Raw genomic sequence first — 9,615 nt, 5'->3', positions numbered from 1 at the left:
CTTCTCCTCTTAGCGACCACTGCTTCCTAATTATGCGGTTTGCCGATTCGAACATAGCCTCGCAAGGGCATGGATTTAGAACATGGCGTCTAAATCCACGGCTCCTAAAGGGCAGGCAGGCAACCGCAGAGGTATCATCCATTCTCTTTCGATCGCTGCACAACAAAGATAATCTAAATGGCATAGAATGGGATGAAGTGAAGGCCAGTGTCCGCGAGTGCTTCAGGCCTTGGGGCAAGCGTCGAGTGCGCGAGGAGCGCGAGGAGATTAAAATCGTCTCTGACGCGATCCTCCTGCTCTCGAAGCCACTGTCCTGCGGACCTGGGCTTACTCCGGCGCTAGCCTCACTCCGAAAGGAACTTCGGATTCTCTTGCAGCGACACTGGGATGACTTGACAGTAACAACCCGAGCAGAGCAGTGGGAAATGGAAGCGTGGTGCAGCAGAAATGTCCTACGTAAGCATCTTTCAAGGAAGAGCACAACTCTCTCTCCCCTTGTAGATCCAAGTGATGGAAGCATAGTCGATTCACCAGATGGCGTTCTTGCACTGGCGAGGCAGTCTTACATGACCTTGTATGCCGAACGAGTTGCCACCCCAGCTGTCTTTCCATTCGTTTCACCAGCTGAGCCGCCGGAAGTCTGTGACTCAGCCATAGTCGAGGACGAGCAAATAAAAAAAAATTATGGGGTTTTACGTGGCAAAACCACTTTCTGATAATGAGGCACGCCGTAGTGGGGGACTCCGGAAATTTAGACCACCTGAAGTTCTTTAACGTGCACCTAAATCTAAGTACACTGGTGTCTTCGCATTTCGCCCCCATCGAAATGCGGCCGCCGTGGCCGGGATTCGATCCCGCGACCTCGTGCTTAGCGGCCCAACACCATGCAACCACCTAAGCAACCACGGCGGGTTGCGAGCAATTTTCGGCTTTGAAGTCTGTGAAGCATAATCACAGTCCAGGATCCGATGGTCTGACAGTTGAATTTTATGTGAAGTTTTGGACACTGTTAAGGAAGCCGTTCACATCACTGGTGAACAGGCTACTCAGTGAAGGGACTCTGTCAGCGTCTCAACGAAAGGGGCTAATCACTCTCCTTTGTAAGGATGAGTCGAGAAGCTCCGATCTAAAAGCATGGCGTCCAATCACACTTCTGAACTGCGATTACGAGCTCATAGCAAAGTGTCTGTGTATGTGACTCACTCCAGTACTCAACACTGTTTTGGGTCCATAGCAGGCATGTTGTGTCCAGGGACGCTCCACTCAGCTTCATGGTTTAGCAGTGAAGGACCTTCTCCTGTGGGCAAATACCAGGAAACTTCCAGGTATTCTGTGCTCCTTCGATCAGGAGAAGGCTTTCGATATCATTAGCCATAGGTACCTGTTTCAGGTTTTGGAAGAGGCTGGTTTTAGTGTGGGTTTTCGGCAGATGGTCCAAGCTTTGTATTCTCGACCGACTTCTGCTATTCTCATGCTGGATCGCGTCTCGGAGGCGTTCATTGTAAGACGTGGTGTGCGGCAGGGGGATCATCTCTCGACTGCCCTATATACATGTGCTCGCTTTTGAACCGCTTCTGCAGAGGTTGTCCTGTGACAGTAGAATTGGCAGGTTCCTACTCCCACTAGGTTCCCCTCCGGTTGCACTCTTTGCCTATGCGGATGACTTGTCTATTATCGTCCCGGACGAGGCATAAGCTTGCACCTTCTTGGATGTCATGGACAGTTACTGCGCGGCGAGTGGTGCAAGGTTAAATAGGTCGAAAAGTGCAGTCATGTACTTGAACTCCACTCCGTCCAGTCCGCAGCCCGTTCATGGTCTTCCCGTGAAAACGCGGTTGCGCCTTCTAGGTTTCAAATTCGATCCAGGCGGTTTGTCTCCTGAAAACTGGCAGCAAGCTAAGGAGTAGCTTGAAACCAGGATTCAGGAATTCAGCGCGTTGTCATGTCCATTGACCGCTCGAGCGACAATTCTTCGCTCACTTCTGTTTTCCTTTCTTACGTATGTGGCGTGTGTGTCTCCTGTTCCAACCCGAACCAATCTTATCTTGGAGAGGGTCCTCTTTCGTTTCCTCTGGAAATGGACAACTGGTTGTGTAGTTTGGCAGGTGCTTAAGTTGCCCAAGGACAAAGGAGGACTCGGAATTCCCGACATGGGCATCGTGGCTGCAGCAATACACGTCAGGTGGACCCAGGTCGCTCTTAACTCGGATATGCTCCTAACTCGAAGCTTAACTTTCTTTTTTTTTCTTAGCACCCGACTCCGCTTGTTTTCGCAAAGCACATTTTCCCACTGTGTGCCTCGCTCAGGCTCCCCGTCCACCATTTATGCGGCGGCTGCCAATTCTCTGGTATGCCTCCGCAAGGTTCACCCCGGCATCGATGTAGTTTCACCTCTAATCCAAGAACTAGTCGATATCCTCACCCCAGGTCTGCCCCCGCATTGCCAAAGGTACGATCTGTCCATCCACAGGCCAAGCTGGAAGTTCATTACGGCCAGTTTCCTCGACGCTAGGTGAGCTACGCTCATGTACCGCCTGGCGCGCGTGTGCCTGCCGGTGAGTTACACGCCCTTCACAGCCTTCCCGGCTCGTGGAGTGTGCCCTTTTTGTAGCGGTCGTGAGGATTCGGTTCATAGTATCTTGAAGCAGTGTTAGCTTCCTGCTGTTCTTCTCCAAAGGATTGCTAGTCTTTTTAATCTCCCGGATGTTCCATATCAGGCTGTTCGATTTTTGCACCCTTTGCCTAATGAGGCGATCAATCAGTTCGTGCTTCTTATATTATGGGGTTTTACGTGCCACAACTACTTTCTGATTATGAGTCACGCCTTAGTAGAGGACTGCGGAAAATTTGACCACCTTGGGTTCTTTTGATTTTTGAAATTTTTGAAATTTGACCCCCTGGGGGCACCTAAATCTAAGTACCACGGGTGTTTTCGCATTTTGATGGAGGCGAAATGCGGCTGCCCTGGCCGGGATTCGATCCCGCGACCTCGTGCTCAGCAGCCCAACACCATAGCCACTGAGGAACCACGGCGGGCCAGTTCGTGCTCCTTCTTGTCGAGTACTCATACCAAGTTTGGTTGGCACGCTGTGATGCGGTTTTCAGGGAACGGGCGCCGGGCCTTCACGAAGTCCTTGCGAAAGCACGGAAGGAGGTCTTGTTCCATCTAACCCGGGAGCGGCATCACTTGGGGGACAAGGAGTTTCTCAAAGTGTGGGCTCGTCCTGCCGTGATTTTTGATGAGTCAGGTGGAAAGCTCTCCATTAAGTTATGATGCATTATCCTAAGGTCGCTCGACTTGGCCGTGTGTGCCAGTCGATCCATGGGGTTTTGTTTGGCTCAGTGGAACCCAGAGCCGGAACCGGTCGCGACGCACCCTCTTGTGGTCGCGCTACTGCGCGCATCGCTTTGGTGGTCTCCATAGTCGTATGCCTTGACCTCTTTTGTGTCAAGACAGTCTGAGGATCTCTCAGGCTCGTGTCCTGTAAGACCGACATGGATGTTTGTGTGTTGAGTGCAGTAACTCAATTGTGCTGCACCACAGCAGCGCCCTTGTCCGGGAAGGACCGTCGGCCCGAACCAAAGCCCCCCGCCCAGTCAACCCGGGTAGAGAGGGAGTACCGGGGTCAATGTACCGAATGATGTTGGGTTGATGAGCACATGTAAGCTCTGGGAAGCGGCACCTCCGGGTGCCAAGTCCTGTTCCCACTGACAACGGCACCAATGAAGTGAATACAGTCTTTTCTACTTTTTTTCATCCTCACTATGCCCGGCTTCGTCGTTGTTTCCTGATTCCTGCGGTGAAGGCTTACCTCACCCTGTCGAGATTATATAACAGAACTTAAAGCATTTTGCTAAAAACTTTCGGCCTATAGCATCTGTTTCGAGCAATATAGGGATCAAAGTATGCCGTAAAATGAAATAATTGTTCCAGTTAGCAGTTTTCCGCGCGGCATTCTTTTACAGTGAGGAAACACAATAATTTCAGTAACAATACATTTCACTGCATATTTGTGAATGTAATGCAGAATTAGTTCACTGTGAGATGCGAACAATTAGTAAAATTTTCTTCATTAATTACAATATTGGCGATTCGCGCTCAAATTCGAATGCCCGCCGCTGCTGTGAATCCGTTCAGTGAAAATTAGACTTTTTATGTCATAATTTTAAGCAAACCTTTGGTACTTGTGGTCGTAGACGCGCTGCATGCTTAGCCTTCGTGGACATTAGTAGTGCGTACGCCAACGTAACATCGAAATTTTACAGAGAAGTCAGAGATGCAGAAACAGCATGTTGGAAAGGCGCGATGAAGATAAAGCGAGCTATGGAACTATATCGAATATCAAAGCAGGAAATCAAAAGATAAACGGTTTATGATAACTTAAGGGGCAGTGTACTCTTGTTTGAAGCCATAAGCATAGTATCCGAGAGCGCACAGTTTCAAAGTTTGCCGATGACGACTATTCATGGGTAGCGAGTGCAAGTGGCAGAGAAACTATTCAGCACGTTTCGTTTGCATGACGCAGTATCCACTTGAAATATAATAAGCACTTTGTTACCCTCCCCGAGGCATTGCATTTTAAAGATGGTGAAAGGTGAATTCACGAAAGGTGAATGAATTTGCGGCGAAGCGTAGTGAAAGACGGATGGAGGAGTTCAGGGCATATGAAGGCAGATATCATGCAGAACGAAAAGATATTAGTTTTTTAAGGCAACAAAAAATTGTTAACACGAACAACAGATTTTAAGTACCCCCCCCCTCCCCCCCAGGACAAACACAGCACTAAATAAAAATAACGAGCTTGTTGGCATTGGTAATCGTCCACTTCAAATAGGAAGCTCATAAAATCCATCCGTCCGTCCAGCTGGCGCAATTGTTAGGGCGCTTCGAGTGCGCCGACCCCTGTTGTTAGGCTGCCTCAGTGCGCTGCTCTTTGCACTCTTATAATCTCGGCGAGGACTCGCCGTTTTTGCAAGACAGTTCACTCGCTTTCCTCGCATTGTTTGAACGAAGTACATTGGCACTCGATCGTACTATACTGAACATTATTCTCCCTCCGCGTTTCTACTGGTCATTCTGCTATCCGAGTGTAACAGCTCCAAAGTTTTGTCCCAATTGCGTTGTGTGTATGGTCGTATACGCTTTTTGCCGATTGTTTTATGTTCTTATTAGATTTTTCAGTCCCATCTTATCTATTTTTCTTCGGTGTTTTTGTTGGCCAAATATGCCTCTCCCCCTTACCCAAAAAGTTTTCGCAGTCATTTTAAACAATATACTTTTTAGCTTTGCAGCCTTTTGTAGTCTGCATTGCGTGATTTACGACCACGTTTTTCTGTTCTGTTATAAAGCCACCACTGAGATGCGTGCAGCATGTGTTTCAGAAAAATCAAGATAAGAAAAAAAAAAGAACTCGTGATTATGCTCCGTGCAATTTTACCTCTGGGCTTTGTATATCAAGTTCACAAAATGGAACTGATACACCACGAAAGAACTGCTGTTCTCGATTCTTTGTATACTGATTGCGCTCCCCTTTGTATATTGTTTCTTTTTATTATTATTGTTCTGTTGTGGTTGAAATTTGTGCGCGTAAATAAGAGTGTCTGGGTGCAATAAAATTCATTTGTAAGCAGCACTCATCCTGTGTTGTGTATTCCTGTGTCTCCTTACTCCTGGTTTCTTTGCACTAGGAATTTTATTTTTTATGATACATATGTTATGTTGGGGTTAAAAAAGGAAAAAAAGTTAACCAAAGTACCCCAGCCCGTGCCCTTTTTGTTATACAATGAGAAGGAAAATTACAACTGCGTGGCTGTCGCCAGTACGATTCTTTCACACAGTGTAAATTATCGTGCAGAAATTTTTTATCGGCCAACTGCGTCGATTTGCTTATTGTGGGCTGAGCCTGTTTTTAACATGTACACGCGCTTGAGGCATGCGATTTAGAGGCTGACCACATATGATGAATGCGTTATAAAATAGGGTACGGTATTCACTGCGTATTCAATTGATTCATTTTCAGTACGAGTAGCGTAGTGCTTAATATACAACTCTGTAGGACGCCATTTTCTTCGACAAAGATGAGCGAGAGCATTGTGCTTAACCGCACCTGAAACATTTGGTTTAACATAAGGTCAGCCAGAACCAAGCATTCTGCCGTGGATTCCTAGGTCTGATAGGTCACGTAAAATCCTATAGATCTCCATGTAGTGTCAAATGCCATTTCCAGGTCAAAAAGGACCGATAGACCGTATAGTCTATAAAGAGGCTTCGTGTATTCTGTGTTCCAGACCGACAAGATGATTCATTCTTCAGAAACCCTTCTTGTAGCCATAATGATGAATGTCTAGTGCCTTCTTTGTTTGCGAGAATGAATGTCAGGGTATTATTTACTGTGTTGTCATACATACGACTTCGCCAGACAATTCGTAGAGAGCCAGGGACCAGAGAGTGAGTAGTCTCCCATTAAAGCCCCTCCATGCATACACGTTATCACCGACCAGGCGGCGGTGGCGCGTCGATGGAGTGGCTTTATTTACACTGTATATGCTCCCAAAGGAAGCAGAATTGGGCATACGTGCGCCACTTTGCTCCATCGCTGTGCGGTAAAGCCACAAATCGCGCGCGCAGAAGCCGAACTTTGAACAGCCTCTATGCGCTTCTGCCACCATGCATTTCTTGCCTACTTTGGCATCTATCTATCTATCTATCTATCTATCTATCTATCTATCTATCTATCTATCTATCTATCTATCTATCTATCTATCTATCTATCTATCTATCTATCTATCTATCTATCTATCTATCTATCTATCTATCTATCTATCTATCTATCTATCTATCTATCTATCTATCTATCTATCTATCTATCTATCTATCTATCTATTGATCCATCGATCGATCTGTGTTCTTATGCCATCGTGATGCCGTAGTCGTGATACCCTGCAGCTAGAATAGAACTGGCAGAACCGTCCAAGTTAATCAATAAGTGTAAGATAGCTGACATAAGTAAGCATAATATGGATAGAATTGAGCATGCTCTCAGGAACGGAGGAAGCCTAAAATCAGTGAAGAAGAAACTAGGAAAAAGCAAGAATTAGATGTATGCGTTAAGAGACAAAGTCGGCAATATCATTACTAATATGGATAAGATAGTTCAAGTGGCTGAGGAGTTCTATAGAGGTTTATACAGTACCAGTGGCACCCACGACGATAATGGAAGCGGGAATAGTCTAGAGGAACTTGACATCCTACAAGTCACGCCGGCAGAAGTAAAGAAAGCCTTTGGAGCTATGCAAAGGGGGAAGGCAGCTGGGGAGGATCAGGTAACAGCAGATTTGTTGAAGGATGGTGGGTAGATTGTTCTAGAAAAACTGACCACCCCGTATATGCAATGCCCCATGGCTTCGAGCGTACCGGAATCTTGGAAGAACGCCAACATAATCTTAATCCATAAGAAAGGGGACGCCAAAGACTTGAAAAATTATAGACCGATCAGCTTACTGTCCGTTGCCTACAAAGTATTTACTAAGGTAATCGCAAATAGAATCAGGAACACCTTAGACTTCTGTCAACCAAAGGACCAAGCAGGATTCCGTAAAGGCTACTCAACAATAGACCATATTCACACTATCAATCAGGTGACAGAGAAATGTGCGGAATATAACCAACCGTTATATATTGCTTTCATTGATTACGAGAAAGCGTTTGATTCAGTCGAAACCTCAGCAGTCATGCAGGCATTACGGAATCAGGGTGTAGACGAGCCATGTGTAAAAATACTGAAATATATCTATAGCGGCTCCTCAGCCACCGTAGTCCTCCATAAAGAAAGCAACAAAATCCCAATAAAGAAAGGCGTCAGGCAGGGAGATACGATCTCTCCAATGCTATTCACAGCGTGTTTACAGGAGGTATTCAGGGACCTGGAGTGGGAAGAATTGGGGATAAGAGTTAATGAGAATACCTTAGTAACTTGCGATTCGCTGATGATATTGCCTTGCTTAGTAACTCAGGGGACCAATTGCAATGCATGCTCACTGGCCTGGAGAGGCAAAGCAGAAGGGTGGGTCTAAAATTAATCTGCAGAAAACTAAAGTAATGTTTAACAGTCTCAGAAGAGAACAGCAGGTTACAATAGGTAGCGAGGCACTGGAAGTGGTAAGGGAATACATCTACTTAGGGCAGGTAGTGACCGCGGATCCGGATCATGAGACTGAAATAATCAGAAGAATAAGAATGGGCTGGGGTGCGTTCGGCAGGCATTCTCAGATCATGAACAGCAGGTGGCCATTATCCGTCAAGAGAAAAGTGTATAACAGCTGTGTCTTACCAGTACTCACCTGCGGGGCAGAAACCTGGAGACTTACGAAAAGGGTTCTACTTAAATTGAGGACGACGCAACGAGCTATGGAAAGAATAATGATGGGTGTAACGTTAAGGGGGGGGGGGGGGGGTTAGAAGAGAGCAGATTGGGTGAGGTAACGAGTGCGAGCTAATGACATCTTAGTTGAAATCAAGAAAAAGAAATGGGGGGGGGGGCATGGGCATGGCATGTAATGAGGAGGGAAGATAACCGGTGGTAATTAAGGGTTACAGACTGGATTCCAAGAGAAGGGAAGCATAGCAGGGGGCGGCAGAAAGTTAGGTCGGCGGATGAGATTAAGAAGTTTGCAGGAACAACATGGCCACAATTAGTACATGACCGGTGTAGTTGGAGAAGTATGGGAGAGACCTTTGCCCTGCAGTGCGCGTAGCCAAGCTGCTGCTGCTGATGGTGATGATGATGATGCCGTAGTGCTTGCTTCTTTAGCTGAATCACCTTCAACTGGATTTAATCCTGATCCGTATGTCATGACTGCATGGAATGACTGGATATTTATGAACTGAATGACATGAATGTCATTAGCTAGTCTTCTACGCCATATAGTGTTTGTACCTTTAACTATGTTGTAACGATGTTAATAAAACAACGATATTTATTAAGGGCGAACTTGTGCCCACAAGTAAATGTCACTGCGGTAGTGAAGAAATCCCCGGCAGTCGCGTTCTCAAACTGGCTTTGAATCATCTTCCTTTTTCTTCTCGCATGACACGTCGTGCGCGTGGCGCATGCGAGCCGGGTCCAACCAGCTACCCGTGCCCCGAAGATCGCTGCCTGTTGCTCAACAACACCACGGTGCAGCGTGCACAGTGTCCTATACGAAGGGCGCGCAAGTTAAATGTGACCAAGGTGTCGCGGCAATATCATATCAGGATATGTATGACATACATGCATGACTTGCATGCGCCTGGCATAAGCTTCATATCGTCGCATGAATGAAATGCATATTACGACATGAATGACATTATATGGATTATCATGTTATTTATGTCGCCTCATTTATATTGTGTCATGCATTGCTAGCTTAATTGGGTGACTAAATGTGCTCGTGGTCGTGCATTCATGACATACCAAGTCGTTCATGTCATTCGTGTGATTACATGTGTACATGTCATTCGTGTCATGCACGCCAATCATGTTATGTCATGCCATGCGCGCATATAATACATGTCATGGCATGACATGATATCCATGACATTAGATATTCATGTCGCGCGTGTTATGGAAACAACGG

This window comes from Dermacentor variabilis, chromosome 1 (assembly GCF_050947875.1).
Source record: "Dermacentor variabilis isolate Ectoservices chromosome 1, ASM5094787v1, whole genome shotgun sequence".
Lineage (NCBI taxonomy): Eukaryota > Metazoa > Arthropoda > Arachnida > Ixodida > Ixodidae > Dermacentor > Dermacentor variabilis.
Note: the sequence above shows the minus strand (reverse complement) of the source record.